The 18,366-nt window shown below is 43.1% G+C and overlaps 1 protein-coding gene across 2 annotated transcripts in view; it reads left to right on the plus strand.

Annotated features, from left to right (window-relative positions):
- Window positions 1–18,366, plus strand: part of HIVEP3 (HIVEP zinc finger 3) — a 482,443-nt gene that overhangs the window by 38,299 nt on the left and 425,778 nt on the right. The window lies entirely within an intron of this gene.

Genomic DNA, 18,366 nt, shown 5'->3' on the forward strand with positions numbered 1-18,366 from the left:
ATATCTGAATCAACTTTCTTTTGGTATTTGCATTATATATATATTTTCCCACTTTCTATGTCTTTGTTTTTCACATGGGTCTTTTGCAAATGGCATACGCACAGCTGGATTTTTTTTTTTCTATTCAGTCTGACAACCTGACTTTTAGCTGGAATATTTAGTTCATTCGTATTTAATGTTACCTCTGATCTGTTTGGGTTTTCATCTCTTTTTTGGGCTTGCTATTTGTTCTGCCTATTTCTGTGTTTTGTTTTCTTTCCTTTCTTCCCTCCTTTTTGGTTATTTCATATCATTCCATTTTTTTCCTTTTCTGATTCTGAACTTACGCACTCTATTTATATTTTTTTAGTGGTTACCCTGGAAGTTACAACATGCGTATTTCACTCATCAAAGTCTAAAATTAATTAATAAATATCTTTACCCTCCTCCTGAAGGAAGCAATGACTTCAGAACACTTCAACTCCATTACCTCCCTCCTGATTATAAATTATTATTGTCATACATTTTGTTCCTATTTTTTTAAAACTCATGAGACATTTTTGCTGTTTTATGCAAATAGCGTTAATTTAGATTTATCCACAGCTTTGTTACTTTCTCTGCTCTTCTTGTACCTTAGATCTTTCATCTGGGATTACCTTTCTTCTTCTTGAAGAACAACCTTTAGAATGTCTTTTAGCGAGTATCTCCTGGTAGCAAATTCTCAGCTTTTGTTTGAAAATGCTTTTATTTTGCTCCCATTTACAAAAGATGTCTTCACTGAGAATATAATTCTAGGTTGGCAATTGTTTTCTTGATACATTGAAAATATTTTGTGGGGATTCTTTGAGGCCTAAGATGAAGATGCCCTTTCTAGAGGGGACTTATTTTTGCTTCTGCCAGGTGTGTAGGATCAGTCCTGCTCTAATATCATTTTAAAATAAATTTAGACCTTGATTTTTATTTTTTTTTTTTTGCCTACACAGGTGACAGAAATTTGGGCAGCAAATTCTTGCCAGACAGCCTTTTCTTTTTCTCTATGTATCCTTCGTGTTCATCCCTTAATTCTCTGCAGGTCTCTGCTCAAATGTTACCTTATCATGGAGCCTTCCCTGACCACGTGATATAAAATACTATCCCTGTGTAGCACTATCTTCCCATCTCACCTTATTTTGTTCATAGTACTTATTACCATATAGAATGCTCTGTAATTACTTGTTTATTTGTTTATTGAGTCTCTCCTCTCACTATCTTGTGATTGTCAAGAGGGTGAAGATTTTGGTTTCATTCATTGCCATTTCCTTGTGCCTAGAATGATGCCTAGCACATTGTAGACACTCAAAGGACAATTTGTTGAATGTATGAATGAATGGATATTATCTCAGGTACTCAGAATCCTTTAGACATGATTCAATAGAGTACAAAAGGCAGATTTTTGTTGATCAGAGATATTGGTAGTACAAAGCAGCATCTAGAATAATTTATTGCCCTTTAGTGGTCTACCTAATTAAAAAATAAAACCCCTCTCTCTCCAACATTAACTCATTTTTTAAAACATCACATTTTAAATATATTTAATAAATAGTATTCATTTAGTACTTTGCCAGAAGGGCAGTATCTTAATAAATAATTTGTTAAGTGGGCAGTGATTAATTTGTGCTAAAATTTTCCTATTCAACGTAAAAAATTGTATCCATGTCAGCAAAGCTGTGCCACTTGTTAAACAAATACTTACAGAACTTCAATATTATGTATTGAGGCCTTGCTGTTACGAAAATGAATGTGATACTGTTTTTGTTAAAATAATATTCTGTGTCTTGTGCAAGGAAAACCCTGCAGATTACTTTAGTTCAGCATAAAAATTGTCCTCCACTTCTGAACATTCAACTACTAGCTATTTAAATAAGCAGGCTCTCTGTCAGAGATTTCCTACATTTTAAATTCTGAAGGCGTCTTAGACAGCAGGTTGCTCCGTCCTCTTGGCTTTACAGATGAGGAAACTGAGGCACAGATAGTATGACTCGAACCAGATCACATAACAGAATTGGGTAAGGGATCCTGGTCTTGGCTCAGCCGATTTCCCATCCACTATGGCTCCTATTCTCTAAAGATCTTCACTTTGAACTAGAGAGACTAAATCTGTGACAAGTTAAGCGCGAATGGATCACTTTTAAACAGACTTTTGTATTTGTAGAAGAGAGTTGGTCCCTTAGCCCTGTGCTGAAAGTTTTGCTAGTGTGTTAGGAGGCAAATTTACCCCACAGCTGACTGGACATGAGCAGATATCTGACACAGGTCTCCTTTGAGCCACTGTCCTTTGAGGCTAAGTGGGATGGTGTTGCTATTCCCTCCTTCTGGCTATTGCTGTGCCTCCCACTGCGCCATCTGGAAAGCAGGAGGAACTCAGCATTTCTCAGACTTAGGAGAAATATTTAGTAGACCATTCAAGTTCTTTCCCATGGCCTACAAGATTCTATGAGATCTGGCCCCCGCCTACTTCTTGGATATCATCTCGTGCTCCTGTTGTCTTACTATAATCCATCCTCTCCTCGAACTTACCACATTTTTCATAGCTCATGTTCCCTCAGCCTGGATCTAGCTATCCATTCCTCCCATGGCTGGCTCCTTCCCACCCTTCGTATCTCAACTTAGAGTCTCCTCCTTGCAAGGGCCTTCCTTGCCCCTCTGTCTAAAGCAAGTTCTCTTGTTCTCCATCTCAGCCCCTTGTTTATTTCTCACATAGCACCTGTGGCCATTTGTAATCACTTTAGTTATTTGTTTATTCTCTGCTCCTTTACTAGATTATATGCCCCAAGAGGGCAGGAAACTTGTTTGTTTGGTTCAGTGGGCCTACAGGCTGCCTTGCATACAGAAGGCGTTCAGTATCTGTTGAATCTGTTGAATGAATATATAATGAAATGACCCTCAGTTAATTACCTCTAAACTCTATCCTGTGGCTTGCACTGGACTTTCCCCTTAATATCCATTCAGTAGCAAAATCGGATCTTTCTATTAGAGGTGAATGTGCTTTTCCCTAATAAACAAAACTCTGCTGTGTGTCCTCCATGGTTTCTCTTTAAACTCCTTATCCTTTTCCTCTGCCTTCTGGCTGATTTTTTCCCTCCTCTTAAGTCAGGGCTCCTCACCATAGATTTCATTTTCTGGAATGTTAATTCTGCCTCTGGATATTTCTCATGCATTTTCAGGTTCTGCTTTCAGGTTTTTCTTATTTCTCCCTTAGCTCTGCCATGTCAACTTTGATCTGACAGCTTTGATGTCTGTTTTTCTTTTCCGTACGGGTGATATTCCTTTTAAGTTTCCTTAAGAGGACAAAACATTATTTCGATTCTTCCCCATAGTTTTGCTTGTTGTTGTTGTTGCAGAACTCTTATTTGTTGTCTGCTTGCTTATTTTTACAAGGAAAGTTCTAACCAGGCCTATTATTTGGTCAAAAAGTAGTTTGAGAACTTTTGTCTTGATTCCTCTACTTCCTCACCTGGCTGTGCTCAATCCTCCCCTTTGCGAGAGTCTGCATTTTTGGATGTGTCCTTCCGCAGCTGGGGGAAGGTGGGTCTCTGGCTGAGCCCTTCAAGAGGGTCGTCATCATCAGGCAACTTGGTTTGTTTTTTTCTCTCTTTCTAATTAAAAACAAAACCTCCAGGAGCCCCTCAGCCGCTCCGAGGGAGGTGGATGTGGCATCCCAGGGGATCTTTCTGGCTTTGGTGCCCTGTGCCGTCCTGCTTGGGGCTGAGCCAGCCACGTAGGAGAGCAGAACTTGTGATTCCAGGGGTTGGCTTGTGCGTGGCTGTCTTTTTTCTTCCCCACCCAGCTGCACCTTCATTTGCTGTTGCTATTTTCTGCTAAGACAGATAATCTTTGGTGGTTATTCTCCCATCCCTTTCCTCCCTTTTCATTCACAATCCAGGGAGGAAAAATTAGCTGTCTACCTGTCTATCTAAATTATCTGTGTGTCTACACTTAACGAAAAGGATAACAAAGTGTGCACCATGTTTTGAACTATTGAGTGTGTTCCTTACTTTATAACATTTGCTCTTATCAGTTAAATTTGCTGTGTGTGCGTTACTGACATCTAGCTCTTGCTTTTGATGGGTGATGGTTACATTGTAAGAGGAAATTTTAGATTGAGTTTTAAATGCATAGTAGGTATCAGTGAAAACTTGTGAATAAGTACCTCTTCCTCCTTCAGGGAATCACTCATGCCGATTTTTTGTTTTGTTGGCATTTATTTGGTTCAACCAACATTTATTGGGCACCTGTTTGTATCAAGCAGAGCCCTGAGACTACCAAATGGTCCCTCTCTGTCTTCCAACTTGTCAAGATCCATTTGTATTTTAACTATTTTTTTCCTAAATTGGCAGGTTTAAAGATACATTTCCAATTCTATCACCTATTCTGTCATCCAGTAATTAATGAAAATGTTAAGTAGTACCGGGCAAGAACTGACGCTTGTGGAACTATGTTTGTTACATTCCCCCAAGCTGACATTCACACTGACCTGTTAATCAATTTTGCATTCACTGGGTATGTAAATTATAGTTTCCCAGTTTCATGATGGGTAGGTCGTACAAGAAAAAACCTATGGCATTAAATAAATTCCTCTCCTTGAAGGACAAGAATCATCAGATTTATTCTCAGAACCATGTTGATTTTTACCCTGGCTGTAGCTGTTTATTAAAATTAGCTAGGGCTGGCTTCATGTTTTCCAGACTTTTGAGTGCTACAGTAGATGAGGGACTTCGTTCCGTGAATACCTTTTACTGTTTTGGTATGTGAGGAAGAAGAAAAGCAAAATTTAAGGAGAAGGATTTTGTTATCTTTGAATTCCTTCTTGAATTCCCATTCCTAAAACTTTAGTAATAGTTGTCACTCAAGGAGATTCTGACCTTTCCAGCCCCTTTGACATGAATGACAGATACGGCTCCAGTTTCAATGCTGTATGTTTGCTGTTAATTAAAAACAAGCAAACAAGGAAAGCTTATAAAATACCACCATAAAGGAATCCATTTTGGAAGTATATACTTCAAAGCACATATGGGGGTACTTACAAGTTGGGTAAATATACTCCCATCTCCTCATCTCCTCATTTTCAAGAAGTAAGCATTTCTTTACTTTTAATAACTCACCTTGGAAATACCTACCCATCTCTTTTAAAAAATTTTACATAGCAGATTTCCTTTCAGTGGTTCTTCTGGGGCAGCCCCTACCCCATCATGTTTCAGCTTTCCTTCCCTTTGCACATCTTCAGCGAACTTGTTGAGTGACTGAAGTACCTGATCATTCAGTGGTGACAGCAAGATGCTTCTGAGATGCGTCTTTATCCTGTGCCTTAAAGGTGCTAATTGCTAGAAGGAATTCAGGCCCTAAAGGGGGGAGGAAACTGTAGATCTGGTCATACATGCATTCCCAGGGCAGAATTAGAGGCCGGGTTACAGTAAATGCACATTTGTGGAGTCTGCCAAACTTAAGATGTTTAAGTTTTAGAAACATCATTCCAGCACGAAATGGGTTGTATAGCAGGGCCTGTGCTAAGCCAATGGGGATAGGTGTGCTCTCTGAAGGAGAAATACAAAATGTGCATCTTGCTTTGTAGCCACTTTCAGCAGGCTTTACCCTAACAGGAGCATTGACACAAGAATGAAATCCTGGCAAAGTGCAGTTTCTTTTCCCTCCAGAGAAACTGAGTCTTTTCTTAAAGTATCACGAGAACTTCATTGTACCACCTAGCTGTCTGTGACCATGCTTACTTTTCTAATAGTTCCCAGACACTGGTTCGTTATTAGGTTGGTATAATGTGAAATGGAATATTTTCTTTCATAGTTTCCTTTCTCTTCCCTCACCTTGCAGAGTATGTGGAAGAAAGGGAATCCCAAAGGGATGCCTCCAGGGGTGGAGCAGTGAAAAATGATTTGCATATGAAATAAAATACTATTTTCTTTTCCTTTAGTGCCTTATGTTCTCTCATTAATCCTCCCACAGCTTCTGGTAGCAGATAAAATCTCTATTTTACATATGAGGATGGGGTGGGGGTGGGCCCTAGTGGTCACGTAAGTTGTGGGAGGTCACAGAACTAGTGAGGTGTACGGTAGGGGTCGATGTGGGGCCTTCTGTGTTCAGCCCCATCTTCCTTGTCCAGACGTGAGCCTGTAACCGAGGTCTGCAGTCCGCCCTCTGTTCCCCGGCTCAGCAGGGGTGAAGGCAGAGTCCTCCTGGAACTGTGGACTTTGTTTTCTGATGAGGCTTTTTTCCGATGATGTTCTTTGGACGTCTTACCCAGCTGTCCTGGATGCTGAGGCCCTGCAGAGCTGCCTGTAAGAGCTTGTTGCCTTTGGGGCAGCCAGCCTTCCTGTCACCCGTTCTTTGCTTTCCACCCTCATGGCTGTTCCATGAGGGAAGGGCTTCCCTTCTCTCCTGTCTCCTGTGCCCAGTTGGCCAGAGCCCACCTACATGTTGTAAATGGCTCAGGCCTCTCCTCATGCGGGGCAGTGGATCCCTGTGTGCCTCTGATACCCGCTTCCCTCAGAATCGCTTAACCATGCTGTGATTCCCATCTTAACCCTCCGGGCACAGCCTGCCCTGGTCTGATCTCGTGTTCTCTGCCCCTGGCTGGGACACCGGCAGGCCCATCCCTGCCTTGCGTTCCTCAGAGAGTATATGCTCCGAGCAGAACTTCTGCTCCAGTGGGACTGTCCCCCTCGTTGTCTTTTAAGGCGTTTATCCAAGAAGAAAATGACGTGAGCATTTGCTCTTCTGCTTGTCGCTAATGAGCCTTAGTTGTGCCAAATCAAACAGCTCACACCTGTGGATCTCAGTGGTCCCATTCATACTTCCCCTTTACAAAACAGTTTTATTGAAGTATAACTTGCATACCATAAAATTCACTAACTTTAAATGTACAATATAATGATTTCAGAGTCACGCAGCTATCACCACAACCAGTTTAAAAATATTTCTATCACCCCAAAAAGATCTGTTGTGCTCAATTTCAGTTAATCCCTGTCCCACCCCCAGCCCCATGCAGTCACTAATCTGGTTCCTGTCTCTACCATCTACTTGTTCTGGACATTTCCTATCAATGGAATAGTACAGTGCATAGTCTTTTGCATCTGGCTTCTTTCACTTAGCGTAATGTTTTTGAAATTCGTCTGTGTTGTAGCATGTATCAATAGTTCATTCCTCTTTATTGCTGAATAGTATTCCAGTGTATGGATGTCCCATATTTTATTTATCCATTCACCAGTTGATGGACATTTGGGCTGTTTCTACCTTTTGGCTATTTTGAAAAATGCTCCTGTGAGCATTCACATACAGGTCTTTATGTGGACAAACGTTTTCATTCTTCTTGAGTAGATACTCAGGGGAGGGACAATTGCTGGGTCATGTAAGTGTATGTTTAACTTTTTAAGAAACTGCTCAATTGTTTTCCTAAGTGGTGCACCCTTTTACATTGCTATCAGCAATATAAGAGTGTTCCTCTTTCTCCACATCCTCGCCAATACATTCCCCTGTTTTTTAAAGGTTGGCTTCAAGCAAACACGTTCTGTAAGCCCTGCCACTCTCTGCCCCTTTTCTAGGCATTGCACCCTCACTAGACTGCAGATTTGTTCATTCAGGCATTTCTATTCCCCAAATGCAAGTCTAGCATGCCTATAGAAAATGTCGTTTCACAACATTCACATTCTTGCTTCTCTAAGTAGTAGCGGATTTCTTTTTTAGGTTTTTTCTTTCCAGTAGATACTTTTTCTCCTATAAAGAAGGTAAGAGTCTCATTTTTCCCAAATGTGTGTAGTGAACTGAGTAAGACACCTTGCACTGGGAAGGAGGTATCTGTGTTAAATGGTAATGAGCATTCTGAGTGTGCAGAAATCAATAAATGTTGCTTTCAAAATGCAGACATTGCTGAGCCCTGGAAATGTGAGCTGAGGCCCATCAGGCCAGGTGGGATCTGATTGGTGTGCAGTGCAAGGGCCTAAAAAAACTTCTCACCTTGGGGCTCCATAGAGGTTGAGAACCCCCAATCTAGTAGATTCCTTCATGCCTTACCGAAAGGCTGAGTGAAAACATAGACTTGGGTCTTCACGGGGAAAAAAAGGAATAAAAGTACTGAAAGACACAGTTTTGAGGAGGAACTATTCATTCCTTTTTTGGGGGGAGGAGGAAGATTGTCCCTGAACTAAGATCTGTGCCCATCTTCCTCTATTTTATGTGGGATGCCGGCACAGCATAGCTTGATGAGCAGTGCTAGGTCTGCGCCTGGTGTCTGAAACTGAGAACCCCAGGCTGCCGAAGTGGAGTGCGCGAACTTAACCACTGTGCCACTGGGCGGGCCCCTCAATCCTTTTACTTTCGGGCTGTTGCCTCTTGGTGGTATGATTAATTTTTTTCTCAACTCTGCACTGTTAAACTGTGTGAGATTATTCCTCAGCTACACATTATTCATAACCCCAAATCTTTCCATGCTGCTAAAATTTGACTGTAAAGCTGAAGCCTCCACCAGGGGTGTGCTGCACTGCTGGGGTCTGGGAAGGCAGGATCGCTGCAGGAACCAGACACTGGGACAGACCCTGCAGGGAGCCTCGCTATTCTGTCTTTGGGTGGCAGGAGGAAACATGGAATTTGTCACTCATGCTTTAGTCTCACAGCATCTACTCCTCCACAGCACAGTCCTTGTACGTTGCAGGTTCTCATCGAATCCATTACACCTGAGACCTCTACTTTATTTGCAAAGGTAGTGATTAATGAATCTGAATTCACTGGTGTGACTGCCTGGGCCCCCTTCCCCGTTGATGCTCAGGCAGGAGCATCAGTCTGTCTGGGAGTTGCAGGAGCGAGGTGTTTACCTCCCTGCCTGCACCTGCTTTCTCCCCCACCTGGCGGGCTGGGGCTCCTGAGACTAGAGGAGGAAGGAAGGAAGGCAGCTGCGAGGTGGGGGAACTTGGGGGCACATCCCTCTCCATCCCACGTTCTGTGGTAGTAGCAGGTGGCCGCTCACACAAGGGCACAACCGGCTGGAACCCTGGATGGTGGAGTTGGAGGAGCCACAGAAAGTAATCATTCTCATTCTGTCCCTTCCCGCTGTCCCTGCCAAGTCCTGTCCTGAACTCCCTGTCTGATTTTTGGGTTTTCTCTGTCTCTGTCTCTGTCTCTCTCTCTCTCCCCGTCTCCCTGTCCATCTCTCTCTTTCTACCTTGGTCCTCTCACTGTAGTTTAACAGACTCTGTATGCCCAGCTCATTCTTCCCCTTACTCAGCTTGCCTACCCCCTTGCTCCTTTGATTCTAAACAAGTAGGCTGTGAGCAGTGGAAGAGAATTTTTTTGTTTTTGTTTTTTTTTTGTGAAAAAGATTGGCTGTAAGCTAACATCTGTTCCCAATCTTCCTCTTTTTGTTTGAGGAAGGTTGTCGCTGAGCGACATTTTATGTGGGATTCTGCCACAGCGTGGCTTGACGAGCGGCGCTAGGTCTGCGTCCAGGATCTGAACCTGTGAACCCCTGGGCCAGCCCCACTGTAAGAGTTTTAAAGTTGTAAACCGTGGAGATAAGTTGAGTACTGTGGTCTTTATTGGTTTGCTGCTATAACAAAGTATCACAAACTGGGTGGCTTAGCTTAGAACATCAAAAATTTATTGTCTCTCAGTTCTGGAGGCCAGAAGTCCAAAGTCAGGGTGCTGGCAGGGCCATGCTCCCTCTGAAGCCTCCAGGGACGAGGGGAGATCTGTTCCAGGCCTCTCTCCTGCTTCTGGTAATTCTTTTCCTCATGGCAGCATAACTCTGGTCTTCACATGGCGTTCTTCCTGTGTGCATGTCTGTGTTCAAATTTCCCCTTTTTATAAGGTTGCCAGTCATATTGGATTAGAGACCCACTCTACTCCAGTATAATCTCCTCCTAATTTAGTGACTTACATCTTCAATGACCCTATGTCCATAACAGTAGTTTTGACTTACTATGAGAAATAGCTTTACATATAGTCTGAATTGGGGTTGCTAAGAATATGCTTGTAAACAAATACTGTTCCATAAATTTGTATAACATGCTTACTTTTGAGATAGCAAAAGATGGAAATTGCATCTTATATACATTAGGAAGCAAAGAAAGGGGCAGTAACATTTGCAGGTGTGAATTCTTGGAGGCAGAATTAGAACAGACCAGAGATTTAGCGAAACTTCAGTGGGCTGTTTTGGGTGGACTCTGGAACAAGTGAGCCCAGCAAGTCAGGCTAAGAATGGGGAGCTCTGAGCCGGGTGTCTGGCATCAAATGCCTCTGCCTGAGCTGATTGCTCCTCCTCTCTGAGCCTTAGATTACTGCGTTTTGGGAGGCAGAATCATACTGCCTTAGAGAGCAGCCATAGGAAGGAATGAATTATGCTGTGAACATGTTTAGGAGCCCCTGAGATGAAAGGCGCAACAAGAGCAGAGGTAAACTCTCAATTACCACTTGGGGTAGACGCTGTGATCTTCCTTTTTCCTTTCTGTTTAGCTCTGTGGGGCATCACTGCAATCACAGGGGTAGAGGTGAGCATTACTGATATGGAGGTGAGCATGGTTGACCCAGAAGGCAAATCAAAGAGGAAACGAATCAGCTGGATGAATTCACTAGTCTTGAAGTAAATTTCTGAGTTTGGTGCATGCTATTTAGATCCTGGCATGAGGACTGTTGGCCATCCTGTGAGTGCTGACCGAGTGTGCTTCCACTCTTGAACTATTCTCTGTGCCCCGTGCCACTTTGTAAGCCCACAGTAGGGCCCTTGATCTCTGAACACGGCCTTGCCATTCATCAGCTCCCTATGGATCTGTTCTTTAGAAGCTGCCTTTCCATGGTTGTTGGCCATTCCAGAATCTCTTTACATGCTCCCCAGCAAGACCAGCAGCACCACCTCCACGTCCACGTTATTGTTGCTTAGAGAAGCTCTGCCTTCAGTTTTGACTCTCTTGGTTTAAAGAAATGTCCTCTGAGAACAGCATTGACATTATGCTTTCTTTTCCAGCAATAGCTGGCAGCAGAATTCACCTATACTGTGCTCTGACAGATGCATTATAACTGAAGGAACTATAAAAATTTTATAAATTGATTTTTCTTCCAAAGAAGTATAGTAATTTGAATCACTCACCAAGTGTGTGGTGAGAGTCACCAGAAGAATTCAAGGACCAAATGAGCAGATTGAGTCACTCACTCAATATTTACTAAAAGCCCAACATGTGCTACCATGGGCACCGACCTAGAAATATTGTAGTAGGCATTCTTGTGTTGGGGAGGGATCTGGACAAAATTAACTTCTGTTTATCCACTTGTCTCAGGTCAGCTTTCCTGGGAAACCGACTCTGCAATGGAGATTCGCAGGCCGGAGGTTTTATTGAGGAATGTTCTCCAGATCAACATCCCTGGGGGAATGAGGGAAGCGGGATTGGGTGGAGGGGGAAGTTGAGCTGTGATGTCATCACAGTGAATGCCTCAGCTGACCCTATGGGAAGCTCGGGAGCTGGGGTAGCCCCTCAGCATTGTCCCAAATGAGACTAGGGGACCAGGCTTTTGTATCCTGTATCTAGCAGTCATGGGCACACAGCTGCCCTCAGGAAGGGGCCATGGAGGCAGCTCTTTTCAGTCCAGGGAATTCCCAGAAATACACTCAGCCAAGAGCCATTAGCAGTAGGAGGAATGTAGGCCTTCGTTCTGAGTGGGCAGGCTGCATGGAGATAATGGCAATGCACTAGAGCATCCACTAAATAAAGCCACCCCCAATATTTGTGCTGGACTAGCCATTGTACTAGATATTAAGGCTATGATGAATAACATAGGCATGGCTTCTGCTCTCACGGAGCTTTCTGTCCTCTAGAAGGCCAATGAGTAAATAGGCAATTACAATGCAGAGTTTACTGTCCTGTGGGATTACATGATGAGGGAGCCAGAAAGGCTTCCTGGAGGAAACTGTATCTTAGCTGAGATCTGAAGACTAAGAAGCTGATCACGTTAAGAGGGCTATGAAAGTAGTATTCCAAACAGAGAGCACAGCATGCAGGACATCCTAAGGGCCAGAGAAGGAAAGCATCACTTGTTTGAAGAATGAATAAGGTTTAGAATGGCCAGAGGATACAGTACGTGTGGGGGTGAGGTGGGGTGGGGCGGGGTGGGTATATGGTTAGGGGTGAGCTGGGACCAGGTGCAAAAGCACCCTGAAACCATCGAGTGGACAAGCTGGCCTAGAGGGAGAGTTAGAATGAGAAGGGAAGGGATTGGAAGGGAAGAGGAACCAGCGCTCATGGGATGGGCACATAACAGCTGGTAGCAGTAACTGAGGAGTCAGGAATAGGAGGAAAAACTGATGACTTGTACTCCCCTTTCCAGTTCTCAATCCTGTCACTGTGTTTATGTTTGTCTGAGCCCTTTCAGAATCTCACACAACAGATAGACATCACCTTTCTTTTCTCTTGCACCTTTGATGTTTCTCCAGTTCCCACACCCCATGCTGCAACCATATTCCATTCTCTTCTTGCCCAAGGAAGTCCTCTGTCCTCTTCTCAAGCTGCCACCTCATGCCTGTACCCGTTTCCTTGAAGACTCTCATTTCCTGGCTGCCCCACACCTTGCATTCTCTCCTTCCCCATGCTCATAACCTAGTTTCCACCCGCTTCCACCGAGATTCCTTCAGGTGGCAGGGTGCCCCTCTCCAATGACCTTCTCTGCAGTTGTCTTCTTGACCTTGCTACAGCATGCAAGGCTGGGGCCTCAGTTTCTCCTGAAGTGTTCTTGCTCAGGGTTTTCTGAGACTGGGGCCTCTTGAGTCTCTTCTGGATTTTCCCACTTTTGCCTCTCTGCCTCCCACACTGCCACCGCTGCTTCCTACTCTTTCTCCTTCAGAAGTAGGACGTCCCCATGGTTTTGTCCTTTGCTTCCTCCTTCTCTCTTTTCTAGCAATTTTGTTCACTGCATGGCTTCAACTGGCATTTCCCTATGGGCACCGCCCAACACCAGACTGGCATTTCTAAGGGGTGCTGATTGGACCGCCTGGTTGTCTCCTCAATGCTCCAAAACCCAAGTCCTGTCTCCTTCATCTTACGTCCACACTGATGCTCCGTCCTGCCTTGTGATTTTTGTGAACTACATTCTTCCTGTTCATCTTAGCTGGAAAACTTGAAGCTTTGACAGATCCTTCTTTTTCTTCCCCCTCTGCACCCTCCACCCTGCCCCATAGTTTGTCAGTTTCCAGGTAGTATCAGACTCTGTCTTTGCAGTCTAGCCTTTTGGAAATGCCCCCATTTTTTCAACATTGCATGGCTAGACAAGTCATTTAACTTCCAATCCTTAATTTCCTTATCTATGCAATGGGGACAGTAGTTGGCTTGTTTATCTCCTGGGGCTCTTGTATTTATAATATATAATGTATGTTACAAGTAGGTTGTGACTTGTGAAATGCCATACAAGTATTTGTTGTGGTGTCTTGTTGCTAGCATCCTGCTTGGGTCCTTCATTACCTGGAGGAGAGCACTGGCCTCCTAACTGAATCCTCCAACTCCAAACACTGCTTCCGATCCATCCTGCACAGCAATGTGTAATTCTCAAGAGAAACTTCCTGTAGGGAGGCTCTGCTTGTGTCACTCCTATGCCCCCAAATCTTCACTGGCACTCCACTACCTAGTAAAATACACATTTTTTCACTGGCATTCAGGATTCTACATGATATAGTGCAGCGTTAGACAGACTTGTAGGACGGTCCCCAGTGACGCCCTCCTCTTATTCCTTATGTGTGGGCTGGACCTGGTGACTTGCTTCCAATGAATAGAATACGGCAAAAATGACGGGATATCACTTCTGTTATTAGGTCACAAAAAACTATAACTTCTGTCTTGCCAGCAGACTGTCTGTCTCTCTCTCTTGCTGCCTTCGATGAAGCCAGCTGCCATGTTAGAGAGGCCCACATGGCAAGGAACTGAGGGTGGCCTCTGGCCAACAGCCAGCAAGGGACTGAGTCCCTCTGTCCAACAGCTCGTGAGGAACTGAATCCTGCCCACAGCCTGTGAGTGCCTACAACTGCTGAGAGACCTTGGAAGGAGATCCTGACCCAGCAGATACCTTGACGGTGGCCTGTGAGCGACCTAGGCTAAGGCCTGAAGCTGGTAATGAAGACCCAGCAAAGCCTCGTGTGGATTCTTGACCTATGGAAACTGAAATGATGAATGTGTTGTTGTAAGCCTCTCAGCTTTGGGGTAATTTCTTATTTAGCAGTTGATAACTAATACACACCCCAATCTCTTTGTCCCTTTCCAAGGTCTCATATTTCTTTGGAATTAAATTCTACACTCTTTCCAGACCATGCTGTGCGCTCTCTTGCCTCTTTGACTTTTCTGTGGTCTCTCCTTTGCTTAGAACACTTTTGTCTATCTTCTTGACCTGGAAAATTCTCGTTCGTCTTTTTGCCCTGAGCACTTGGACACTTGCATGTAATAATATTTCAATAAATGTGTGTACATTTGAATTATTGAAAAGAATTTCTAAAATAGTAATAGTCGGAAGAACCCTCTTAGAGACAAAGTGCTTAAAGGTACTCAAAATTGAAAAAAAAATTTAATTCAATGAATATTTATTTAGGATCCACCTGGGCCAGGTCTGTGGGTATGAAGATGTCAAGAACCAGAATGCTTGGTTTGGAACATGGATGCTTCTTTCATACACGTTCAACCTTTCACCTAATTAATTCCTCTTTATCTTTTGGAGCTCATCTAAGTGCCAGCCTTCAAAGCAGCTTTCCCTGACTCTCAAAATAGATCAGATCCACCTGTTATATGCATTCATTGATGCCTGTACTTCTCTTATGAAACATGCCCCACCACAGTAATCAAATAATTAATTATGTGAGTGATGGTTTAATGTCCATCATCCCCACTGGACCGTGAGCTCCAGGGACCCTCCCTGTCCTTTGTTCACCCTTGAATCCTTACAACTGGTCCAATGCCTGGCCTCTAATAGGAGGCCAATAAATATCTGCAGGGTCATTGTAGACCCAGTTTGTCCGTAGAAGTCCCTGGACCCCAGAAAATCACATTCTAGGCAGGGCAGCTGCAATGGCAGTCCAATATGATGGCAAGGGCCATGACATAGGCCTCAGCACTGGGTGCAATGGGAGGAGAGCAGAGGGGAAGTGGGAAAGACGGCACAGATGGAATGGTAATTGAGCCGGGTTTTGAAGGATAAACAGCAGTTTGTGAGGTGGAAGACTGTGAACTCGGTGAGAGGTGGGGCTTTCCTGTGTGAAAATAAAGGCAAGAAGGATTGTGGTGTTTTAGAAAAGAACTTCCCAGTGGTGTGCTGTGGTATCCCGGGGTGCCTTGAGTAGGTACAGATTTACCAATTTGTTGATCTTTGTCTGTTTACTCCATTGCACCTTCAAATATTACTATTTTCTGTGTGCGACTTGATGTGAAAAAGTTTGGGAGGCCCTGAATTGGCTCCATGTGCAACAGGGCAGGTATGATGAGATTTGGCAAAGAGGAGTCTGGAAAAAGGGCTGTGATTAGATTGTAAAGGGCTCCCCTGGTGTGCTGAGGAGTGTGGATTTTGCCCTGTAGGAAGTGGTGAGCCATTAGTAGTGGGACCATCTGTTCTCTGATCCCCTTCTCAATCCTGTTAAGATTATTAAGAGACTTTGTATACATTTTTATAGATTCTAAACTAGTGTGGCTCAAACGAATACATTTTATAAGTTCTACCTCACCTCTCTTAGAGGTGCAACACAGAGCATCCTGTGGTGTGGTAATTTTCACTGTTGTGTTGTGACACATTGATGTGTTGGATCAGTTATGACTGCATTACTAGTAATTTACTACAACTAGGAAAACATTGATGTTTTCAGATTACTCACCAATTTTTTTTAAAGACTCTAGTTATTTAGAGCAGTTTTAGGTTCACAACAAGATTGAGAGGAAGGTACAGAGATTTCCTATATACTCCCTATTATCAACATCACGCACCAGAGAGATGCGTTTACCAAGGATGAACCTACATTGACAGAACATAGTCACCAAAGTCCATAGTTTACTTTAGGGTTCACTCTTGGTGTTGTACGTTCTGTAGGTTTGGACAAATGTATAATGACATACATCCATCATTGTAGCATCATACAGAGTATTTTCACTGCCGTAAAAATACTCTGTGCCCTGCCTATTCATCTCTCCTCCTCCAACCCATGGCAACCACGGAGCTTTTTCCTGTCTCCATAGTTTTACCTTTTCCAGAATGCCATATAGTTGGAATCGCACAGTATGTAGCCTTTTCAGATTGGCTTCTTTTACTCAGTCATATGCATTTAAGCTTCCTCCGTATGTTTTCAAGACTCAATAGCTCATTTCTTTTTAGCACCGAATAACATTCCATTGTCTGGGTGTATCAGAGTTTGTCCATTTACCTACTGAAGGTCATCTTGGTTGCTTCCAAGTTTTGGCAGTTATAAATAAAGCTGCTATAAATATATGTGTACAGATTTATGTGTGGAGCTCACTAATTTTTAAAAAAGCCATCAGGTTTATAATCTTTCCTGGATCAAATCTATATTAGATTCTCAGGGCTGTTGTAATGAAGTACCATAAACTAGGTGGCTTAGAACAAAGGACATTTATTGTTTCATAGTTCTGGAGGTGAAAGTCCAAAATCGGGTGTTGAGAGGGCCACGCTCCCTCTGAAATCTGCAGAGGAAGCATCCTTCCTTGCCTATTCCAGCCTCTGGTAGCCCCAGACATTCCTTGGCTTGTGGCAGCATAACTCCAATCTTTATCCAGCCATCTCTCTGTGCATTTCTGTGTCTGTGTCCAATTTCCCCCTTTTTATAAAGACATCAGTTGTATTGGATTAGGGTCCACCCTGATGACCTTATCTTGACTACAACTGCAAAGACCCTATTTCCAAATAATGTCCCATTATGAGGTGCCAGAGGTTAGCTAAGACTTCAACATATCTTTTTTGAGAGACACCATTCAATATATAACAACATCATTTTCACTCTTGCATTTTAATATTCTTCCTTGGGTTAAGATAAACTGTTGGGTTTGTGCATTTAACCTATAGTCATATTATGTCACAATCTGAATATGTCCATGAGAGTGCCATTCTTGTGAACTTGAATCTATCAGGTGGAAAAAGTTTGAGAACCACTGCTATAATACAACCTTGTCTCATTGGTTATCCCCTTAAATCTCAAAGACTTTTTGCTTCTTTCATCCTTAGGAAGCTGATCCTTTAAGACTAGGCCACACTAATGTGTTGGTTATCAATTGGAGTGATTTTGTCACACACGGGACATTTGGCAATGTTTGGAGGCATTTTTGGCCATGACAACCAGGCTGGTGGGTGGGGAAAGGGTGCTATTGGTGTCTAGTTGGTAGATGCCAAGGATGCTAGTAAATAAACATCCTATAACACACAGGAGAGGTCCCCACAATGAAGAGTCATCTGGTTCAAAATGTCATTGTGCTGTTCTTGAGAAATCCTGCAACAATGAGTTTTGTGTACCTCAATATCTAGGCTGGTAGTAATAAAATGCTTGGTTTGAGTTAGGCTAGACCCTAGTTCACCCTTAGACATTTTTCAAAGTTGTCTTTCTAAGAGACTTTGGTATTCTTAATAGCTTTGCCAGTCTGATCAGTGTGATAAAGTGACTTTGAATGTAGACTCAAGTTAGTTTTCTCCAAAGCCATTTGAAGATGAGTAAGAGTTCCAGTATTCCATCTGGTCCAGTTTTATGGACCAGAGAAAGACGCATTACTTTCATCTACTCACTGTCCAGTGAAGCCTAAGAAGATACCAAGTAAGTACAATTTTCACAGATGACAAGTGTTTTGTGAAATTAACATTAAAATAAAAATATGAGTTGTTGAGTAATTTGGTATGAAATTTCCTTTCCCTAATCAAGTTATGTTCCATTTAAAAAAGACACTAGGTGATAATTATTCTTTGTACATTATGAATTGTTTCATTTGGATCACTGGACCCAGGAAGGCCGAGCCCTTTTGGCCAAGACTGACCCTGAATAAGCCCTGGGCTTGGGGTTTGGTTCTATCTGGACCACTGGGCCCTGGCTCCTTCTCTGTCTTGCACTGCTCCTGGCTTTGATCCTGAGCATCCATGGGTAAATTCTATTGTTCTTTCTCTTTCAGATTCAAGTTTATTTTCTATATTCTTGGCTTAAATGAATCTCTTGATGCTTTTTTTACTTATAACCCTAATATCCTGTTTGCATGGATCACTCTCCTCCCCCTTTCTGATGGGATTCCTGATCTCAAGGGACTTGTAAATTAATTCTTGGCTTCTGGTGCCTCTCATTCTAGCTAATGGTTGCTGGGAAGATTTTCTATCCATCCATTGTCTTCCCTTTGAGGCACATAAGGCACT

Source organism: Equus przewalskii, chromosome 2, assembly GCF_037783145.1.
Source record: "Equus przewalskii isolate Varuska chromosome 2, EquPr2, whole genome shotgun sequence".
Taxonomy (NCBI): domain Eukaryota; kingdom Metazoa; phylum Chordata; class Mammalia; order Perissodactyla; family Equidae; genus Equus; species Equus przewalskii.